Here is an 11,340-nt window from a genome sequence, read left to right as displayed (position 1 = left end):
ATCCCAGTTAGTCAGTCAGCAAGTCAATGTGTCTGAGAGCAGGGGAGGATGGAGGGAGGGAAAGATGACAAGCAAGTACTAGCTACTTCAATGCCATTAATATCCCAACTCTCTAAATGATTTAAGCATCACAAATTTAGCAGAGATATTGACTTATTCTATGAAATGGAAATGTCCTCTGTATCTTCTGACGGTGTGAAGAATGAGTGTCCAGTACATATCTTTTCCCCCACCTCTCTTTCTCTCTCGCTCTAACAATGCAGTACAGCTGTTTTCCTCTCCTTCTGCCCCTCCCTCTTTCTGTCTCTCTCCATCTCACTCACACAATATGCATATAAACACAGAATGGGATTCAATTGTGAGGAGGCGTGGCAGGAGGACAATGGAAGAGTCCTTAAGCTCTCTGACTCTCTCCTACTCCCTCTGCTTCGGATTTTATGCTCAGACTCCAATCTCACACATTGAATGCTGGCTTTTCCCCTAGGGAGCTCAATGCTTTGACAGCATTGGCTGTCCAAAAATGTAAAATGCGTTCAAACTGATTAAACAAATGTTTAAAATACGCAAACATCTATTGGTTAACATAGAATAGAATAGCTCAAATAATAACGTATGGGTAAGTATTCATCTAACACCAAGAGAGAGAGACAGATGGAGAGGAAGAGAGGGGGAGCTGAGGAGGATGGAGGATGGGCGCTGTGAGTCGTGTTAAAGCGCGACGGCCTTTAAAAAGCTACGAATCCCTTTGAAAATGGCCTGTGTGGCTTCGATATGTGTTAGAAAGAGTTATTCTCGTGTCAAAATTGATTACAAAGTGTAAACAGGAAGTCAGTCTCCTCTAAAACAAAGTGAGGAAAATCCGTGCATCACAACAGGTAAAATTAAGGTTGGGTTTTGATTTGACAATGTACATTTGCATTTTTTTTTAACTTGAGAAATACTGCACCAAACACCTTAGATGTAAAATTGTGCAACTAAAACATCATTGGAAAAATCATAAAACATTTATGACAGATTACTAGAGTTACTTTAGATTCATTCTGGGGATTTTGAGGAATTGAAATAGGCTTAATCAGTCAGGAAACACTCCTCCAATACTGAAATCTAGTTTTTGTAATGAGCAACAGAAAAGCACACTTGCCAATCGGCGTGTTCAGTGGCGCTTTAAGGAGTGGTGATACTGAGATGCACAAATTAGTATTTTAGGAGAGAGGGGGAGGGATGAGGAAAGGTGACAGAGGAGGAGAGGTGAAAGGGAGACAGAGGCAGGGATGGATGCTCGTGGGTTGCATACAGAAATAAACATACAGCCATGTTTCTATTTATAGCTGTGTGTGTGTGTGTGTGTGTGTGTGTGTGTGTGTGTGTGTGTGTGTGTGTGTGTGTGTGTGTGTGTGTGTGTGTGTGTGTGTGTGTTTGCTTGCTTGTTACCTGTTGTGGTAAACCGTGGGGTGTTGGGTTGAGTGTGCAGAGATGGACACAGAGACCGAGATCTAGTCAGAAACACAACTTTACTATGCTACAAAAAATAACATAACAACAAAATAACATAGGGTTGGCTCAGTCCCTTATTTGGCTTCGTGCCTCTGGGGGCTTCGTTCCCCTCGATAAGCTCACTCCTTGCCTCTCTCTTTGTCTTCCTCACGGTGTGCCATGGTGCTCCTTTTATGTGGCTTGCACGGCTGGTTGTCACTCTCCCCTAATTACCTCTACTTGGGGCCATCAGCGTCGGGGTGCCCAGCCCGTGTACTCCCAGCGTACCTCCCCTCTATCACCAACCCCCGGGGTAGACCTTCCGGGATACCACGGGTGTGTCTACGTGTATGTGTGCCTGTGTGCACATGCGTTTGTGTGGCTGGCTGGCTAGCTGGTTGGCTAGCTGGCTAGCTGTTTGTCTGGCTGGTTGGCTACCTGGCTGGCTGGCCGGCTAGCCAATCAGTCGGCCAGCCGGACAGCCAGCCGGCTGGCTGGTTGGCTCGCTGGCTGGCTAGTTGGCTGGCTGGTTGTCTAGCTGGCTGGCTGGTTGGCTAGTTGGCTGGCTGGTTGTCTAGCTGGCTGGCTGGTTGACTATGGGTCTTTCCGTGCATTTGTTATGTACTGTACTTGTGTGTCTGTGTATGTCAGCATATTTATCTATGCACATCATGTCTGCATATTTATCTTTGCACATGCATGTGTCACACGTGTGTGTATTCATCACTTCCTCAATGAAGAGAGTTGTGGGTCATAGAGAGGTGATCACAAAGAGACATGCCAAGAGAAGGGGCTGATGGGTAATCCTATTCTTGGCAATGAGTTGGTCTATCACATGCTGAGTCTCATGGAAGGACACTACTTAGATATTCCCTTTGACAGACAGACAGACAGACAGACAGACAGACAGACAGACAGACAGACAGACAGACAGACAGACAGACAGACAGGACTACTTCCCTATCAACCTTGAGTGATTTTGTCTTTGTCTGTGGGGACTTTCGTATTTAAAAAAATATTTGGCTTCACTGTAATATGTGGCCACAGTCTGGTGGCATTATCATCATTCCACACACACACACACACGCACACACACATACTGATATAAATCCCACAAAAGGCTCATCAGGTTCAAAAGCTTACAGCAAAGACAAATAACGATCCCTCCCACACTCGCGACTGCAGCTTAATCAATAGGTTCACTTCGCCTTCAAACAGCTGAAGGTAAAGCATCTGATCTCTGCTGCTCTCTCGCAGGGAAGAGGACTCTGAGGCTGTGTCCCAAATGGCAGCCTGTTCTCTACATAGTGCTTTACTTTTGACCAGTGCCCATAGGGAATAGGATGCCATTTGGGACTCAGCCTGAGACAAGTCGCTCTAAGGAACACTTTCTTAATCCTCCCACTCTGCTCCCTTGTTAAAAACCACGTCTCTCAGCATTATCCAATCCATATCCTAGATTGGAGTTTTCCAGATTCAGTCTTGTTATAAGGGCAGCTCTGCGTCAATGGCAACAAAAAAAATCTGTGATTGGTTAAGTTTAGGCAAGTAATGTGATTGGTTAAGTTTAGGCAAGGAATTTCAATTGGTTGAGATTAGGGTTAAGTATGGGTTTAGTATTTTATTAGGATCCCCATGCCCACAGCTACTCTTCCTCGGGCCCAACCTGGAGTAAAGTTTGATTAAGAAATTTGGTTTGGTTTAAAAAGTTAAGGGGAAACTCGACTGTGCTCATGGCCTTCCAAGCCTGTCCGAGGTCCAAAACGAATTTGAAGAATCTGTCATTGTTAAATGGTGGTAGCCTAATTAGGATTCTTCCATTTCCCTCAATGGCCATATGTTCATGTTTTCAGGCTTATCTACATTATTTGTTATTTCTCTCACACAGAGTCATGTTCTTCCCAGACCTAGGTTCAAATACTATTTGAAATCTTTCAAATACTTTGAACGTTTGCTTTGCCTGCCTGGAATGCCATATGGGCGGGGTTTACACTTTTGGGACTTTTCTATTGATTCCTTTGTTGCTGCCAAGCTCAATCAATCACAGAAAAAGTGTTTAAAATGATTTCAAGTAGTATTTGAGCCCAGGTCTGCTTCTTCCTCCAAATACATTTTTCTTACCCTTGTTTTACCATCTGGTTGCTCGAGCTGCCCTGAAGCATCAACAGAAATAAATAGCCTTTCCACATAGCATCAGCTCATCAGAAACCAACCGTATGCATGATCGCTCAAAGCATATGGTACTATACATTTCACTACAAGACTGACTGCCATAGCTATAAAGGGCCAATCACACAGCATTCACAACTGCCACTCAAAACACACACTGTAATAGCCATAGTGACACTTTAGGTGTTGTGTTGAATGCAGGCCCGGTGGAACAGTGCCCAGCCAGAATGAATGTGGTGGCCTTGCCGCTGTTGACAACCCACTAATCCAGACAGAGAGCCGCTACTTGGGGCCCCCACCTGTACCGATTGGTTGCCCTTGGCGACAATCAATTCTTTGGGTGGAATAGGAGCAATCAAGCAGGGTTTTATTTACTTGCCAGCTTATTGGTTCGGAAGACGCCATCACCCATGGCGACTGATGTAGACGACTCTGGTTTCATTAGGACTCTCATGGGGATGTAGAGTATTTCGCTGCGCTGAGATGGAGTCAGCCATAGAATTAGAATACTAGAATGGGCATGAACCTTCTTATGATGGGATAAAGGTCAGCCATTTTGGTTTGCCAGTGCTGTGATAAGATATTGTCATACACTGGCTCAAATCAGTTGATGATTTCACAAGTTGTAAATGCAACAAGCACTGATATTGTATCATATAAAAGCACACAGCTTTCAAAGAAAACAAAAATGTAGACATTTATATTTTAGAGGCTATTTATACGCAAAATGTGTATAAAATGTGTATAAACTGTACTTATAATTATATGAAAATATTTTAGGATGACAACAATTCTATTACACCTTTTCTGATACATCACATGCCTTACCTTTAATTTCCTGCATAAGTAAAAGGATTATGTCTTTACTGCCATTCATTCCAGTTAGACTGGGTTCGGTTTCTCCCTGAACAATATGGCTGCCATTTTCACACCCTTCTGGAACTTTGAGGGTTTATGACATAGCCCCCTCCCCCCCTCTAGTAATTGAATAGGATCTCTATGGAGACAGCAACCTTCTGGTTTGAACAGGTTTTCTTCCGTTTGCAACATTTTGCAGCCGGTGAGCAATGTGCACTGCCACATTAGTCTGACTATTGTGACTGTTTTCTGACTGTATCATATCCCCACTGCAAGCTTTTACCTTATCTTCAGCATTAGGATGGTTTATAAGAAAACAAGTATTTCTAACTGTTGTGACATTTTAATGAGTAAATTGTATCTCTTCGCTGCTATTGATTCTAAATAATGCTCCTAACTATAAAAGTAAAACCCTTCTCTCTCTTCCCAGTAATGAAGTAAAAGATTGCTACTGTGTAACGTGTGAAACTGCAACAACGCCCCTATAATTGCATAAGTTTGTTTATATTTGATAGTCTGGTTTGGGTTTAGGTCAAGTTACTGTGGTAGGAAATACCATACTATAGTAAATGAAAATGCCCCGGAAACCACATTCCAAAGGCATTTCCCAGCTAGCAAATAATGTTCTGAGAACCATATGTTTCTCAGAGCTTGGTGAGAGCATGGTTGTCCTATGGTTATTTTGCATATAACCTTCCCACAACATTCTGGGAATGGTGCAGGATACCCAGCTAGCACATAACATTTTGAGAACCATGTTGCTTAGGTAGGAATTTCACTGCATCAGCATAATGCTTTCTACATGTTTCCTCATGGTTCTATTTGAATTCATGTTCTCACAACGTTCAGGGAACATTAAGAAACAACGTTCTTCTGTGGGAATCTCAGTACATCAGCATAACATTTTTCTGCAGGTTTCCTCATGGTTCAAATTTAAAGTCATGTTCTCAGAACTTTAATTAAGAAAACGTTCCTTTCAAACGGCGAAGAAAACATTAGTAATGTTCAAAGAATAGAATCATGGAGCAAAGAAACCACAGCAAGTTGAAAGTGGCGAGAGCCAGCTTCAGAATCTGTCAGGAGAATCATTACATTGGAGTCTCATGTGATGGGTACGTCCAGTATTGTGGCAGTGGAGTCCTGGAGGACAAGTGTCTTTCAATTGGGGGCAGGACAACAGCACTTTGGACGACTGGCTACAAAACAAGAGAGGGCATCTGGCAAGTCATGTTCTTCTAAAAATCAATGGCTGTAATGTTATTTTGTAACGAATAGCCTAGGGCTTGTTACACCGCACTCTCCCACTAATTTAGACCCAAGCCAATGTGGGGGAGCTCGACTCCTGCCCAATTCATGGCCAGCTTTTCATCCTGTGTACACAACAGGCGAACACAACACAATTCACTATCTCTTAGACAGGTAATGTAAGCTAGCTAATGGACTTTCAGGATGGCTTTCACTCTACCCTACTTGTTTATAACCGATTACATTGTTGAACTTGAGATAGCTAACGTTAGTAAGCTCCTTCGCTCGGGAGACCTGTACAGGTCGTGACGGTACCACAGATAGCATTACTTCCAGCTACAATTGACTGACAGCATATGGAAAAAAAGCTGTATAGCTCTCCTTGTTGTACACAAAAACACAAATGAACAGTACAACACACATCTACACCCTGTCTAATGTAAACAATATTGACCTGTAATCAGCGCAGTAACCTGTAATGAAGGGTTTACCACACACATAGGTGTGTGACAAAGCCAGGATCCTCAGGCATCCTCACGTCTGATGGACTGGAGCCACAGCAGTCGTCTGAGAGGCTCTTTTTGGGGATTTGGTGCAGCGAAAAACTTGACGTCTGGGTTTTTCCTCTTATTAGAGGTAGACCCTGTGACACAACAGCTTCTGGGCATTTTTGCGTTATTTGAAAGCTTCAAAGGGACTACGGAAAAAAGCTAACTTTGAATGGCGGACTATGAGATGAACCGGGACGCGCCCCGTCAAATGAGGGGCTTTGTGTGTTTTAATTTATAACGTGAAGCTGAGTATTAGGATGATAACATCCAAAGACGTTCAAATAATTATTTTGATAACAAAATGTTTTATTTTTAAAGAAAATATCCTTGGAATCTTCTCCTAAAATTCACAAAAATGTTGTGAAACACACCATCTATAACAACCACCACAGAACGTTCCCCTACGGTATTTATTAGGTTCCCTGGTAATGTAATAACGACATTTGTTCTGGGAAACATTCTTGCAACATCAGGTGAATGTTTGATACAAACATTGTGTAAATGTTGTGCTCCCGAGTGGCGCAGCGGTTTAAGGCACTGCATCTTAGTGCTAGAGGCATCACTACAGACACCCTGGTTTGATTGCAGGCTGTATCCCAACCGGCCGTGATAGGGCGTCGCACAATTGGCCCAGCGTCGTCTGGGTTTGGCCGGTGTAGGCCGTCATTGTAAATAAGAATTTGTTCTTCACTGACTTGCCAAGTTAAATAAAGGGTCAATTCATCATCATCATCAGCAGCACAACTGGACAGTTTTCGGGTTTTTGCAGAACAGGAAGTTCTACACACATCTAGTTCATTTTAATTCCTTCACTAGCACTTATATTCTATTGACATGTATCACTATTTGCAGATGGAAATGTTTTGTGTATGGCTTTCAACCAAAAACATAAAAGTTTGTGAAAGTTAATTTCTCACTTCACTCACGGTGTCTGTGCTCCAACGACAGCATTACAGCCATTCCAGAAAAGTGGGTATTGCTTCATTCGTGTCATACTTGTTTAATACAAGGCCTCTTGATACAATGAAAAGACAGCTAAAGCAATCACACTGGTTCTATTTCAAATTCATAAGAAATCCATAAAAACAGTATTTTCAATCAAATGTGTTTATTTCTTATTGAAAACCAGGTTTCTTCTCGGGACGGAAGCCCTTCCATCTTGACGGATGACTGTCTAGCAGAGACGTTCGGCGCAGACAAAGGCGTGACTATAATTGCAATCTTGATCATTCCACCTTGGGTCAAAATGGTTAGTTATTACACAGTTTTGACTCCGTCCGCCATCAGGCTGGGATGGATGCCAGGGTATGAAGTTCACTTTGGACCCGTCAGACCACATCCACCTCCCCTCCACGTGGATGTCAGACAGACCCATCCAGGTTCCTCTCTCCGCAGGGTCGAATCTCTGGATCAGGATTTTGATGAACTGGTGTTCTGCCTCACTGTGCACAGAGACCAGGTTTGCTCCCTGAGTCAAACAGTAGGACAGCATCAGGCCAGTTCAGTGGTGTAGCGACATACTTATAGCAGCGTCCGTTAAAATCGTACCAGCCCATTGGGCAGGAGTTTTGGGATAGCTCCTCCCCCTGGTAAAGCACAGGAGCACCCAAAGCAAGGCTGTGGAGAAAGGCGACACAGAGGAACACGAACATGTTGCAGAGTGTTGCGCCGGTAGGCAGGCACTATAGGTGAGCTATGCAGCAGTGGGTCCTGTCCTTTTATCTAATTCAGAGAGGGCAGGGAGGCCGGTAGGCTTGACATCATTGGTGGATCACCCCACCGATCCATATACGTGCACATTCTCTGTCTTGGAGTGAATTTTAACCTCTGCCTTTACTAAACTGTTTAATTTTTAGATTTCACTCCAGATCCTAACAAAAAAAACGAACTCAAAAAGTTTCAAAAGAAAACAATAACATAGGAAATGTAAAATGATAAGAAAGTTATTTCTCAATTCTCTCACTAAGGGCTTGTGTGAATAAGCTATGCTGCAAAGGCATGACAATTGCCAGATAAGGGGGTATTGCCACGTAACCAAGTGGTCATATCAACTCTGCAGCTGTGTTCTTCTCATCATTTCTGTGCCAAGTTTTGGTACAGGGCTATTTGACACTAACAAAGCACACCTAGATAGTATGTTTTACATCTTTGACTTAAGGTCAAATCTGCCATATTTACTGCTGTTCAATAGTCATTTCAAGTTTCAAGCTTTTTTTGCAAGCATTACCCCCAATAATTCAGTAGTCAATAATCATGTAAGGTAGAACAAAATCACAAAATATATAAAAATAAGAAATAAGAAAAACACGATAAACTACTGTAAGTAAGCATATACAGGGTCAGTTCCAGTACCATCATAACCCAAAATATAAGGATGGTTTACATCATTGTTTAGGTTTTGTTGTAATTTGAGTCCTTGTCAACAAACCATGTAGCCCATAGCTTCAAGTTGCTGTCAGGTCTTGCATCCATAGATTTACCTAGAAATGTGAGAGTGCTTACATTTCTTTAGCCCTTTTCCTCAGCTTAGCAAATCAAGTGTCAAGGGGTGCCGTTTGCTGACACACAGATTCAAGGTTGTGGCTTTAGCACCAGTCATGTTGTTCTACATGAAAGCTTTTCAGATTGACAAAATAACAGCATATTTTGGAACCATCTTAGACAGTGAGACATAAGACAGTCCGAGAGAGGAAGTGAAATAAAGAGCTATTCTAGTTTAACCTCTCCACAAAAGTGGGTGGCCTGCTTGACATAGTGAGGCACAACTGATGAGGATAAAGAGTAGAAGTGTGTGTGTGTTCTCTATAATTCAGAGCTTTTCAATCTCGTCTGCATGTCGTACGGTGCACACGTCTGTGTTCCTCCCTCCTCCGCCTGTTAGTCTGTCGACCCCTCTTCATGTTCGCGTTTGTCTCTCTTAGTAATACGTCTCTAGTTGGACTAGTGCTTTTGCCCCGATAGGTTGGTCATTCCTTGCATCTCACCTTTGTTGCTACTTACTCAGTGCTTGTCATTTTCAGAGTCATTAGGAGACTGACAAATATCGGATTCTGGATCAGTGGTAGGGGAAACTACTTCCATTTCATCAGGTTCTTTACTGACAGTGAATTGTGATGGTGATAGAATATAGTACACTGCCACCTATTGGTGACAAACACTCAGAGAATCCTTTGTAATTTTGAAGTGTCCCATATAATAAATAAATGGATATTGCACGAATGAATGAACGAATGAACGAATGAATGAATGAACAAATGAACGAATGGACAAACCAAGTGGTGTCTCCTCTGCATCCTCTGACCAAATTATTCCATTCACTCTGTCTGGTTTCCTGCCAGCTGTTGAATGGCTCCGTTGAGTTGATTAGAATCCCATTCTAGCATAGAGGACAGCACAAGGAGAAATTACAGTTTACCAGAGTTAAATGGCAGAAAGGAGGTCTATATGCATCAATCAACCTCTTCATCTGAGGTTTAGATAGGCCTACTATTTATTTATATTTTTGCCAATTCCATATAAATGTTTCTGTTCTATAACAAAAGGTATGTATTTCAAATAATATTTATATTATGTTGTTCCTTAGACTAATGCATATTGCATCTCGTTTGTAACATAGCTTACTGAAGGGAAAAAATAGGCCCACATAAAATAGTTTCAATTTTTTTTTTTTTTAAATGCAATAGAGAATCTTTATTATGTATTAAATGTATGAAAACCTTATTTTGGAGGCAAAAAAAATGAAAAGGGGTGTCCCCTACTGGGTTCCCCCGAACTTAATTTCCTGTCTGAACACTGAACTATGGTAGTGTAGCGTATGGATCAGCAGCTCAGACATCTTTAAAAAAGCTTGATGTAATCCAGGCACAAGACCTAGATATGTTTTGTTGTGATATGTTGTGGAGCAGTCAGGACCTCCCTGGTGGCAGCGCTGCAGGTAGAGTTGGGAGAGATGTTTTTATTTATTTGTATTTATCTGTTATTTAACCAGGCAAGTTGACTGAGAACACGTTCTCATTTACAGCAACGACCTGGGGAATAGTTACAGGGGAGAGGAGGGGGATGAATGAGCCAATTGAAAACTACCATTAAAGTTGAGATGACAACAATTAACCATGATATATTCAAGGATATAAGGTTATACGTCCTACACATAAGGTGCTCCTAGAGTGCTGGGAGCATGAACGAGATCTGAATACAAGTTCTGGCTGGATAGGTAAGAGATGGGATTGTTTGGGAAGGAGTTCAGCCTCTTCCTGCTATTCCACCTTGGTTGCTCCCTCAGCCAATGATATACCTAGGGTTGCCTGAGAGGGTAAGAGATGTTGAAGAAGGAGTAGATTCAGTTGTAAGTGAACATTTAAGAACACAGTACTATGATTTCTTGAATATATTCACTAATGGATCTAAGGACCCTAAAACAAGGAAGACAGGTGCCGCTTTTAGTGTTCCTGAGTTTAAGGTGGCACTGACAAAAACAGCAACGGATAATTTATCTTTATACATCATGGAGTTCCTGGCCATACTGCACCTTAAAGTGGCAATCAGCAATTGAAACAAAAGCAAAGCAAACTCCCCACCCCTGTTTCGGTAAAAAGCTGAGGGATAGGGCTAGAGGAATGTAACCACTCTCAAATTCATAGACAGAGCTATGGATGCAAGGACTGACTATCCAAGATATCAAAAGTGTAGTTTAACCATGTTTTGAGCCTATATTTACTTTTTTTTAAAACTAACTATGGAGTAAAAAAGCTTACATTTTAGGTTCTGATGATGTACGACAGTTGAATTAAGCTCCTGAGGCATGCATGCTGATTGCCCCTTTAAAGTTGGTTGCCAATCTCCATATAAAATCCACAGAATAACATTTTAGGGACTAAGTGTAATGAATTCACACTACAGAATAGTAGGCCGCCAATAAAGAAGGTGGCGGCTTGCACCTATAACATTTGTTTGCGGACCGCCATAATACCAAATAATAATAATAAGAAGATTTCAGCATTTCCACAGTTATAATCTGTAAGGTTCAAGTCTCAAATGAAGTCTA

The 11,340-nt window shown here is 42.0% G+C and overlaps 1 pseudogene; it reads right to left on the bottom strand.

The window, feature by feature from the left end:
* Window positions 1-7,470: 7,470 nt before the first annotated feature.
* On the bottom strand, window positions 7,471-7,953 carry LOC139392260 (lactose-binding lectin l-2-like; annotated as a pseudogene).
* Between the last annotated feature and the right edge of the window lie 3,387 nt (window positions 7,954-11,340).

Source organism: Oncorhynchus clarkii, chromosome 32, assembly GCF_045791955.1.
Source record: "Oncorhynchus clarkii lewisi isolate Uvic-CL-2024 chromosome 32, UVic_Ocla_1.0, whole genome shotgun sequence".
Lineage (NCBI taxonomy): Eukaryota > Metazoa > Chordata > Actinopteri > Salmoniformes > Salmonidae > Oncorhynchus > Oncorhynchus clarkii.
The sequence above is the reverse complement of the archived record's forward strand: the minus strand, read 5'-3'. Positions and strand labels throughout refer to the sequence as shown.